General features: G+C 39.9%; 1 protein-coding gene across 1 annotated transcript in view; it reads left to right on the top strand.

Annotated features, from left to right (window-relative positions):
- Positions 1–12092, top strand: part of RORB (RAR related orphan receptor B) — a 236070-nt gene that overhangs the window by 215893 nt on the left and 8085 nt on the right. The window lies entirely within an intron of this gene.

The raw sequence follows: 12092 nt of genomic DNA, 5'->3' as shown, positions 1-12092 counted from the left end.
AAGAACTACATTTGGAATTACCATCAGATTTTACTTTACACATACAGATTATAGCTATTTAAAAACAAACTCCAAGCATTAAATAATCTGCTTCACTATGTAACATTTTGCTAAAACTAAAGTGCCAGCAGGAAGGACATTTCAACACTATGGAATAAAAAATTTTATTTTTTATTCCCATAAAAAATTTAAAATAATAAACTTTGCTCTTGAAGTTCTTTGTTGAAAAAATAATGAAGAAGAACTACATTTGGAATTACCATCAGATTTTACTTTACACATACAGATTATAGCTATTTAAAAACAAACTCCAAGCATTAAATAATCTGCTTCACTATGTAACATTTTGCTAAAACTAAAGCGCCAACAGGAAGGACATTTCAACACTATGGAATGACTGTTGTTTGGGGCCGAAATTGTTTTGTTTTGTTTTGTTTGGGGGCTGCAACCAGCAGTATTCAGGGTTTACTCCTGGCTCTGCACTAGGGATCATTCCTGGCAGGCTTCAAGGACCGTATGGAGTACTGGGGATTGAATCTGGGTTGGCCACTTTCAAGGCAAGCACCCTTTCCTCTAAGTTATCACTTCAGCCCCTGGAGTAGCTTTTCATGTCACCTGCACTTCAATTTTCTTCCTGAAAAGAACAAAATTTCTAAATGCTCTCACATTCACTGGGCAATAAGGCCGGGATGTGAATATAGGCATCTATCCTCGCTCTAATTGCTCTGTACATACATGCACAAATACATCTGCTTAATTACTGGTAGAGAACTTTTCTGCATTTGAGATGACAAAGACTATGGTGCTAATTTTTGAGATCCTTAACTTGAGACCTTGATACGATCCAGACTTAATATAAATTGTTGCTTTTCTCCTAGGGCAGTCATCTGCTTATCAGAAAACCTTGGTCTCATCATCTGTTAATGAAGGCTATAATCTATCGCTCCTTAGAGATATGTTTTGATGCTCAAATAAGATAAGCACTGTATAAATTTAAACATACTATGTAATCATGATTATTCCTACCCTTAGGAGGTGAAAATTATTATGCTCATACCATCTTCTGCCTCCTGTTAGTGGTATGAGATATAAACAGTGAAACTGAAAAAATGAAATATATTTAAAGGCAAGAAATAAGTTAAAACACTGACTCCAGGTCAACCTAACTCTCCTTTCTCCAATCTAGACCTTCTTAGAGAGAGAGATATAGCAAAGCTTGAAACCAAATAAAACATTTGAGGAGAATTATTTCTTGTATAAGACTAATTGGATCCAGATGACAAAGCATCCAGATGACAGGTCATGTGTAAATTTACAGTTGTTGTGTGGACCATTCATTGCAAGTCATTACTTTAATAGGATGTTACTTAAACTAATGTGAAGGGGTCATAAAAGAAAATTCTCTTCTAACCTGGTTCTGAACTGTATAGCTTTGGATAACTCACTCCATTTTTCCAAATCTCAGATTCATCCACTGTCAGGTCTGGGAAAGGGGGAGAGGGCTGGATGTAAAATCTGGACTACTTTACTGCTTTGAGGAGAATGGCACCATCAATGCATAAGGAATATCCTCTCAGCAAACCACCTTTCCCAAAAAGAACTGTTATATTTAAATCCAATGAAACTAGTCTTCCCTATCACAGAGTATTCTCCTTTTTTTTTTTTCAGAAATGCACACTCTGTCTCTAAAGCCATCCTATAGGTAGAGCAGACACCAGGTTAAAAGTGCAGGTATTGGGCAGTATTGTGAGAAAAGTCTTCAATATATTTCCCGAATTTAAGTCCAAGGAGAAATGCCTTTTGACCATACTTGAACTTCAGGATGTTTGAAAGTTTACTGAGTTCATATCCAGTAACAAGAAAGCTCTAATCCTTATTATTAATTTGTTTCCAGAATAAGACTCTATTAAGAAATCTAATTTCCTTATCTAGTCAGCATTATATGTACATATTTACAACAAACCATTAGAAACATTTGCTAGCTCAATGACCCTGGACAAGTGACTTAAACTCTCTTTGCCATTTCCTCACTTGTAAACTGTGATTAAGCCAATCACATATCAATATATGCATATCAATGATATGATACATATCAATGTTTCAATAGCATATGTTTATTTTGAGGACTAAATTAGATAAGATATAAGCTTGCCACATGGTCCATAATGGTAAGTACTTTAGTCCTATTTTGATAACTGGTATAAACAAAATAAACTTTATTTCAGCATGCACAGTTTTACCCGAAAGATAGAAATTACTTCAGATCTAGAAGGTGGGGTCTAAGAGGTGGAGTGTTGCTTTTAAGGGGATAGGTCAATAAGTAATTATGAAGGTAGGAAAGTAGAAGTCATACTATAAATAAAAAATGTGTGTGGATCCTGGATTAAGAAGTCAGGAAGTTACATAACACTAGTCAGTTTATTAAAGGCTGTGGGGGAAAGGAGACACACATACATATTAAGTATATATATAAATATGTATGTAAAGCATGCATATATATATATATATATATATACATATGCACACACATTTAAGCCCCATCTGACTGGGGAGGTATCCCATCTGCTCCCTGGCCATAACTTCTTTTGTCTGAGAAGTGAGTAGGTTGAACTGGATGGTCATTTAAGATTCCTTCAGTATAATATATTCCTTGACTTCGAAAGACAATGTTCCTCCTGTCTAGCATCTTTTGTTCTACCATTTCAGTCTGGTGTGGTAGTTTTAAGGACTCCAGATATTCTGCTGCTACAATTACACATGTCGTTCAATAAGTCTTAACAAATGAGCTGTTTGTGCTCGATGATGATTCAGTTCAGGATGGTTATCAGCCCGGAACCTGCAGTATAGACAGTGTCTATGAAATCTGCATGCAGAGGTCAGCATTCTTGTCAGCAAACTCATAGTTCCCAAAATGAAGAGTTTTATATCTCTCCAAGAAAACCATTTTTGGCCTTCACATGCTTGGTGAGAATGCACATTAAGACATTTCATTAGATTCAGAACCACTTATTCCAGTGGGTTTGGATATCCACTGGTCCCCTTTCTCCACTCAGTGGAAAAGAATCACAAGCCCGCTGAGAGGAGGGGGGGAATGGGGAGGTACAGCCGTGGCCACTTGAGCTGCAGGAACTGGTGTCTTCTCTGCTCCTCTGCAAGCTTGTAGTACAAGTCGCTCAACTTTTTGTTCCTGTCCTAACTGAAGGAGCATAGTGTGAAGGAGAAAGCGGGGGCAATCCAGTCTGAAGCCAGCTGTGGCAGAGTTCTCATGACGGAAGGCAAAGCAAGGGTCTGTTTGAAGGCTTTGCTGACATTCTGTCTTCAGGAGCAGGTTTCCATCCTCTGAAAGCTGCCTGGGGCGAAGCTCAGCTGACTCCTCTAGTCCAGTTCCTTCCGCTGGTCTCCTGGGAAATTAGAGTCAGGAAATACTGTTAGATAGGATGTTGCTTTAAAAATCTTGTGGCCCCAGGGGCCGGAGCGATAGCACAGCGGGTAGGGTGTTTGCCTTGCACGCGGCCGACCCGGGTTCGATCCCCGGCATCCCATATGGTCCCCCAAGCACCGCCAGGAGTAATTCCTGAGTGCAAAGCCAGGAGTAACCCCTGAGCATCGCTGGGTGTGACCCAAAAAGCAAAAAAATTTAAAAAATAAAAATAAATAAATAAATAAAAATCTTGTGGCCCCAAACCTCCCACCGACCCATACCCCCCACCCCTAAAAAAAAAAAATCCAGCTTTCCTACAAATATGCAGGCTACTCCTGGAGCTACATTCTTCCCCTTGACTAAACAAGCACTCCCTCACTCTTACTTGGCTCTTTTGCTTGGTTGACCAGAAAGTTATTTTTGGTCCTGCTAGCTTCTCCCTTTTCAATCAGTTTCCGAAGTTCATCTGCCCAGATGTTCCACCATACCCATTTACTCATGGTTATCAGCCTCAGGTGCCGTCATTGTCAAGAAAATGCAGTGTGAATCCCTGGTTAGCTATGGGAAAACATTGCCCTGGTTAAGAAGATTGGCTGCAACTATGTGCTAGCAAATCTATTCCTCTGAGCTTCATCTTCTTCTAAGATCTTTTGGCTGATTAGTGGCCATTACCAAGCAGACCTCAAAGAAGGCAAGAGCTGTCATTTCACATCATGGTTTTAGGATAAACAATAATGTTTTCTGCTGGTGCCAATAGCACCATGGAGAAGGTCAGTTTTTCTAAGAGAAAAAGGCAAGATATACTGTAGTCTGTGATGGATGGGGTAAGTGTTGGGGGTGTCTTGTGAAATGGGCATGAGAGAGGTGGCGGCTTCCGTAAAGGCACCTACCTTTTCCCTCTGCCCCAGGTCCTTCCATGCATACTTTTAAGCATTGATGAGCATTGTCTGTTTGCTTTATTCTCTGAAGAGTTGTACATACTGACCACATTATTTCTCTATGGCTGTAGATAATAAGATTCTGAGGTTCAGAGAAGAGGGAAATTTGAATCCTCTGCCAAGTTAAGGCACAGATGTCAATTTAATCATCCCTCTCTGAGGAATAATCTTGTACCTAAGTGAGAGACCTGAGCATTTGCTTCACTGTTCAGGCAAGACACTTGCTGGGCTATCGCCAGCAGTATTCAGGAATTACTCCTGACTCGGTGCTCAGGGGTTCTCCTAATCATTCTTAGAGGACCATATGCAGAGCTGAAGTTTAAAGTGGGATTAGCCACATGCAAGCGCCTTAACTCCTGTGCTCTCTCTTTCCAACCCCATCAAGCACTATCTTAACAAATTATAGCCACAAATTTTATAAAGCATAAGAAACACGCTCATGGAAATAGGGTAAGAAGTGTCTTTAAATCATTTTTATTTACACAACAAATATTTATAGTGGGTAAAATATACAGGATATATATATATGTATAAGATGACTGAGAGGCAAAAACCTCATACAACCACATCTACGATAAAAGCACAATCAGAATTATGTGACTAGTAAAAGAATGGTGATATATGAAAGTTATTGAACAGTCTATGTGCTACAGATAGTCACATAGACTCTAAAAGATTTGGCATTTAATTCCTAAATTACAATGTCACACTCTCACCTCAACAAAGAAGAATCTTGAATCTTCGAGAGTCTTCCTCAAGATTAACCAAATTGCAAGTGACGGAAAGAGAAATTCTACCCAATTAATCCAGCTACAGAGCCTGACTTCTTTTAGCAACTACTCCAGAGTGTTAAGAGGTTCAAAATAAGGTCCTTCCTAGTGCAAGCATCTGAGAGTTTCCCAACTTCCCAGGGAAGATTGTTAGATTTGAGTGCGGAGAAGTATCTGCCTTGAGAGTCACTGGCTGCTCAATTCCTCATCTGCCTCCAGAAGAGCAAGAACAAAATTGTGTTATTAACATAAAAGAAAGTTATATTTCAGCACCAAATTACTAAATAAAAGCTTAAAAGATAGACAGATTAGACAATCCCATGTCACATATTAATGATTAAAGTTTTGCCAGAACTGGTGCTATTTCAATGCAGATTCAGGAATATAAGGACTACAGTAATCGATTGGTCGAATCAATGGAGCAAACACAGATCAAGCAATCAGAGAAAACGGCAAAGGGTCATTTACATTGATTTTTCTTGCTTTCTCAACAATACCAAAATGGACTGTGCTGTGATTAACAATGTTTGCTTTTAAATCTTGCTTGTTCTTTTTTGAAAGACAGTAGGTGTTAAACTAGAATTCCCAGTTGCCGGAACTAGGGACGCTGTTTCAATTTCATCTTGAGCAGCGTTTGGAAGCTCTGTCCAGTTGATGTAGCCTAATGGTCTGAGTCTTCCTGTTGTTCTTCCTGTTTGATTAGGAATTTGTCTAATATCTCAACTTCTCTGTACTTTTTATTAAGTATAACACACATACCAAAAAGCCCTTAAATTATATGAGTATGTGCTCAACGATTGTCACATAATTAACACAATTTTGTAATCACTGTTAAAAATGAGCAACCCTGGGGCTGGAGTGATAGCCCAGCAGGTAGGGCATTTGCCTTGCATGAGACCAACATGGGTTTGATTCCCAGCATCCCATATGGTCTCCCAAGCACCGCCAGGAGTAATTCCTGAGTGCATGCGCCAGGAGTAACCCCTGTGCAACGCCGGGTGTGACCCAATAAGAAAAAAAAAAGAAAAAAAAAGCAACCCTGAAACCTTACCCAGACTTCCTCAACAGGGTTATTTACTTTAAAATAATTCAGAAAACCTGGGATGTGGCTAAGTGATAGAATGTATGCCTTGTGTATGTGAGGGCCTGGAATAGATGCAGAGTCTAGCAAAAAGAAATAAGTAAATAAACCATTTAAAGAAAAGAAAAAAAATATAGAAGCAGTTTTTCTGAGATCATTCAAATCTTAAAATTCTATACAGACTCAGAAAACATAATTTTATATTGTGGTTATATCTTTTTAATTTTTTAATAGTTCATTTGTTGTATATAATCCATGCCAGAGGCAAGGGTGGAATGGTGAAAACAAACATGTCACCCTTAAGCAGTTTCCTTGAGAAATTCCTGTGAAAACCAGATTGTTTAGAGCAATGTTAGCTATCTATAGTTTGTTAAAGTGTCCTAGCACCCAGAAATTCCAGACATTGTCCATCAGATTTATGGACAACTTGGGACCAAAGGGATTGGTAATAGGCTTAAGGCACATGGCATGTATGTGGCCAACCTTCGCTTGGTCCAAACACTCCTGGGATGGCCCTAGTAATCCTGGGTACTGCAGAGCCCAAGCGTCACCACATTCATAGACCCTTGCGTTGGTTGGCTGAGATGCTGGAACGTGCCCCTGGATCTCCTAAGCACAGTTTGGGAGGCCTCCAAAAATAAATAAATAACAAGAAATGTTCTATGTTACTTCTTGTAAAGCATGCTGCAAAATAATAAATTGGGATCCATTAGTTATGGAGTCCATTCACAGCAATTTAAGCAAATATCTAAAAATTAAATAATAACATAAAAACAAGGGCTTAAAAAATTCAACCACTCTTCAGGAAGGTACTAGAATTAGAAACTGAGGAAATTTTAGAGTTCTCCATTTCATTTACCTCTTGTTAGGTATGGATGACTTTCTCTTCCCTCTCCTAATACCAGTTTTCTCTACTTCCCTGGTGTACAGGGTAAAATATGGCTCACTCATAGTTGCTAAGGTCACTTAGGTTACTTATTAGGCCATACCTGACAGTGCTCAGGAGTTACTCCTGGCTCTGCATTCAGGGATCACCCCTGGTGGGGCTCAGAGGGATCATATGGGATGCTAGGGACTGATACAAGGTCAGTTGCTTGCAAAGCAACTCACTCTACACTTGTTGCTAAATTTAGAAATCAAAGCATTTTCAGTCCTTTTCTAAACTCATCCCCACTTGAGCACGTGTTAATTTCTGCTTTGGTCAGTCAGAAAGCATTTTGTGTCAGGGATGTAGCCCAGTGGTAAAACCCACATCTGTTATTCATGAACCTCTGAGTTTAGTGCCTGGCTTGAGAGAGGGAGGGAGGGAGGGAGGGAGGGAGGGAGGGAGGGAGGGAGGAAGGAAGGGAGGGAGGGAGGGAGGGAGGGAGGGAGGGAGGGAGGGAGGGAGGGAGGAAGGAAGGGAGGGAGGGAGGGAGGGAGGGAGGGAGGGAGGGAGGGAGGAAGGAAGGAAGGAAGGAAGGAAGGAAGGAAGGAAGGAAGGAAGGAAGGAAGGAAGGAAATAAATGTAATACATTTGGACAGTGGACACAAACTAGAGCAAGACTGGGAAAAGGACAATTGGTGATCTGGACTAATTTTTCAGATTGATTATTTAAAGTCTCATCCAAGTGTCAGTGCTGAGTCAAACAAACAAAAAAAAAAGAAAAAGAAAACATGAATGCACAAGTGGAATGCATGTGTGTTGCCTCACTGGAGGTGTCCTGCTTTCATCAGTGCTTCTGAGGGGTTTTGTACGTTGATCAAACTGTGGTTGCCTTCCTGCTTCACATGGGCGAGCATATTGATGGCCTAAAAGTCTTCAGAAACAAGATCACTAGTTTCCCCTCTGCAGGCTCCGCTTTTCCACATCAAGTCTACCAATTATAAAATTGTGGAATTTCTCCATAAAACCATTCTCTGGAAAGCAGCCTAGGATTATTATATCCTCAAGCAGCTGCTTTTTCTTTGTGGAGACCCTGTAGGTATAAGCGAAAGCTTCCTCCTTATAAATAAATGCTTATCACAAGGAAGAGACGAGTGTGAGAATGCCTGTTTAGAGACCCTCTGTATACACCTGCTCTGGGGATTATTTAAACATGAAGAAATGTCATGATGATTTGAAACTGAATCCCTCCTCCATCTCCAAGAGCTCAGATCATCTCCCCAGCTGTTTGAGAAGTTGTAGGGCCTCAGCTCCCTTTGGAAGGGGCACCCCTCAGCAGCAATCCATAATATTAATGAACAGGAAGTGACTGCCTGCTGCGTCCCCACTAGGCCCTTCTGGGCTCTGACAAGGGAGGCTGCTGCCTCCACGGGGCCTCCTGGTTGGCCCCCTGAGTGACAGATGCCCCTGTCAGCTCTTTCGTTTCCACAGCTGATTGGATGCCTATAAATCACCAACTTCGAAGAGAACACAAGTGAAGGGAGCACTGATTTTATCAAAGGTCTTTGCTCTCGTGGCCCCATCATTCTACCAAGAATCAACTGTCATCATTCAGCCCATTCTCCAGATGAGCAAGGCGGGTGGTCTCTAACTGCCACATGTGAAGGAAGATATAGAGACTGATCATCCACTTCTCAAACCCAAGTTTGGGCATCAGGAAACAAACACCCATATTTATTTTTCTCAAAGCAAACACACTCTTTAAGATGCTTTAAGAATCGAGTATCAGGGCCGGAGCTGAGGTACATCTGGTTCACCTTGCACATGGCCAACCCAGGTTTGAACCGCTCACTGATCCTCAGAATTCCATATGGTTCCCCGAGTACCACCAGGAGAAATACCTGAGTGCAGAGCTAGTGGTATGCCCTGAACATTGGCAGGTGTGGCCCTAAAACAAACAAAAAATAATTGTGCATTATATGTAAAAATCTGCCTCCTGACTCACAGCTTACTAAATAAGCAGTGGGCTTTAATTATAACCAAACAAAACAATTGATATATTGTTGGTTTTTAATTTGTAAGTAGTTATTTTCATCATGCATCAACACAGGATAGAAAGATTCCATTTTGGGTACTTAGTTAAGAGCTAAACTACATCTGTGTCCTTTATCTGAACAAGCATGATACTATTACTCTCCTTGGAGGAAAAGTGATGTGCGGATGAAACAGGAGGCAAAAGCATGTCATACCTAACATGTATCGTGTGTTACGATAGACATTTTTTGTTCACCCATGTAACCCTCACAAAAACCCCATGGAGTAGGAACTGTTCTAACTTCTATTTAGCAGATACGGAAGCTCTGAGGGTAAATGACTTGTCCAAGATTAAACAGCTATGAAAAATAGACCAGGATTCAAACCCAAGCAGTCAGGCTTCTTTCTGGACTGTAGTTGTCTGCGTAAGAAACTCAAGGCATTCATTATTTAACCACCACAGACAGAAATAAGCAATGAACCTTCGCTCTCTAGGAATGACAACTGCCTAGCTTTCTTCCTGCTCCCTGGATCACTGAAAATACAGTAACAAATTTATTTTTCAGGTTGAAAGCCAGCTGTAACTGTGTAAGACTAGAACCTCTGAAGTTAAGTATTTCTCAAAGGGACCAACCACATCAGTAACTCCAAGAGATACATTATTCAGAGTCTGAGCTCCACCTGAAACACAATTTCCAATTCCTCAGAGTAAATCCCAGTCACTTGCTTTTTTTTTAGAACAGCCCAGTGATTCTTGTGTACACTAACAGTTGACAATCATTACAGAGCTGCATCTGGAAATTTCAGGGGCTCTGCACATCATCAATTCAACCGCACATGATTGTAGAAAGCTTTCAAAGCTCTCTGCATTGAATTGCTATTTCAGGAAGAATTGTAATGTGCTGGAAGTGTTCTGAAATTGTCGTAGTCTCCTTCTGTGTGAACCAGCTGGTTAAGAGGGCTTGAATAATTTCCCCGGGGATCCTGGCTAAATGGACACTTGTACACTCTTTACCTATGAAAATAGAGAAAAGACAATTTTCCACCTTAGACTTAAAGTGAAACTTTCGAAATGTAGTTCTGATCATCTTGCTCTTTTTGTTTTGTGTTGTTGGTTCTTTTGGTTTGGAGGACACATCCTGTGGTGCTCATGAGCTACTCCTGGCTCTGTGCTCAAGCATTACTCCTGGCGAGTTCAGGGGACCATATGGGATGCCCTACGCATTGTACTTTCTTTCCAGCCACTGTCTTTCTTCCTTTTTTTTTTTTTTTTGCTTAATAAACCTCCAAAAACTTTAGTGTAGACTGTAAGAATGCAAACCACAACAGCTAATTAGAGAGAGAGAACAGAAGGGAATGCCCTGCCACAGTGGCAGGGTGGGGTGGGGGGGAGATGGGATTGGGGAGGGTGGGAGGGACGCCGGGTTTACGGGTGGTGGAGAATGGGCACTGGTGAAGGGATGGGTTCCCGAACTTTGTATGAGGGAAGTATAAGCACAAAAGTGTATAAATCTGTAACTGTACCCTCACGGTGATTCTCTAATTAAAAATAAATAAATTAAAAAAAAAAAGAATCTGAGTAATCTGGCCATGACCACTGTACCAGTTCTCACCTCAATCATACCTATCCATTGCTCGAGAGATACTGAAGTTTCGGTGCAGCAAGCACCTTTGTATCTGATCTTAAAGCCTACTGTGCTCTGGCACGTAGTTTGCTATTTCATCAAGCTCAGCTCACGGGGCACTATCTTAGGGAAGGCTTGACAGCACAAGTCAAGAAACGCTGCTGTTATTTGCCGCTTCCTTTTGCACCATTCCTCCATAGCGCTCACAGTAGTTTTCCAGTCCACTTTGGATTGTTGGTAACTCTAGTCATAGCTTCCCACACTTGATTGTAAGCAAGAATTATGCTGTTTTGTGATTCTAGGGGACTAGCAAAGTGCCTGGTCTAAATATAACTAATTCAAGGATGGAGAGTAAACTTGATTCGCTGTCTGAAATGGAATACCATTCCAGAAAAAAAGGTGCTTCTACCTTTATTTTTTTTCCATTTCTAGTCCTATCATTTAATAGCAGTGAAAATGGGTAGCTTGAAAAGTCTGAACTCCAAATTTCTTAATGTGTTCACAATTCCTTTAATGAATATGTCAACAGCCCTAATGCTGATGCACTTTTTAAATTGCTCATACACACTGGGGTTGTATAGTCATTAGTTGTTAAAAGGAAAGTTAATGAAAGAGAGGAAATTTCTGATTTTGAAAAGCTATAAAGTAACTAATTATCTATTTCCTCTTTTACTTCAAAGGCTGAAATGGATTCTTCTTATTGAATAGGATAGGAAGCAATGTGAACTTAATCTGTGATTAGATGGGTTTTACTTAATATCATCACTTCGAGTATATCATAGGTCAGGCCTGTGATGCTTATCAAGTTTATCTTTTATAATATTCTGTGAGTGAGAACATAGCTTATTCCTACAGTAATCTGATTACAATGACATTTGTTTACAATGACATTTGTTTCTGAGCTAACTTTGACACTAAATGACAGGATCTAAGTCACCTTAAATTATAGGTATGTGAACACTTGAAGTATTAATATCCTATAGCCTATAAATTACTTAGAAAAGTGCATATTTTATCTTATTATTAAACACTGTCTTCTGATTATTTAAAGTAACTATCAATTTTTATAAATAAGGATGGTGTTGTATGTATATATAGGTTTTAAATGTATAATTGTAGGTTCATATAGCAATTTAACTACATATAGCAATTATAAGTATTTTCCAATGAGTTTTGAAAACCTCTCCCTAGGGTAGCTCCTCACCATTCTCTCTTGATTAAGTATTTAATATAGTAGGCTTTACCTTCCTTTTAATTACCTTCCCAAACTAAAAATCTAATATTTACATTGTGGATATCTATAGGGAATATTGAATTATATTATCTCACAACTGTGTTTCTCATCCAGAGTATTTTTA

The sequence above is a fragment of the Sorex araneus genome, chromosome 1 (assembly GCF_027595985.1).
Source record: "Sorex araneus isolate mSorAra2 chromosome 1, mSorAra2.pri, whole genome shotgun sequence".
NCBI lineage: Eukaryota > Metazoa > Chordata > Mammalia > Eulipotyphla > Soricidae > Sorex > Sorex araneus.
This window is presented reverse-complemented; position numbering and strand designations above follow the sequence as displayed.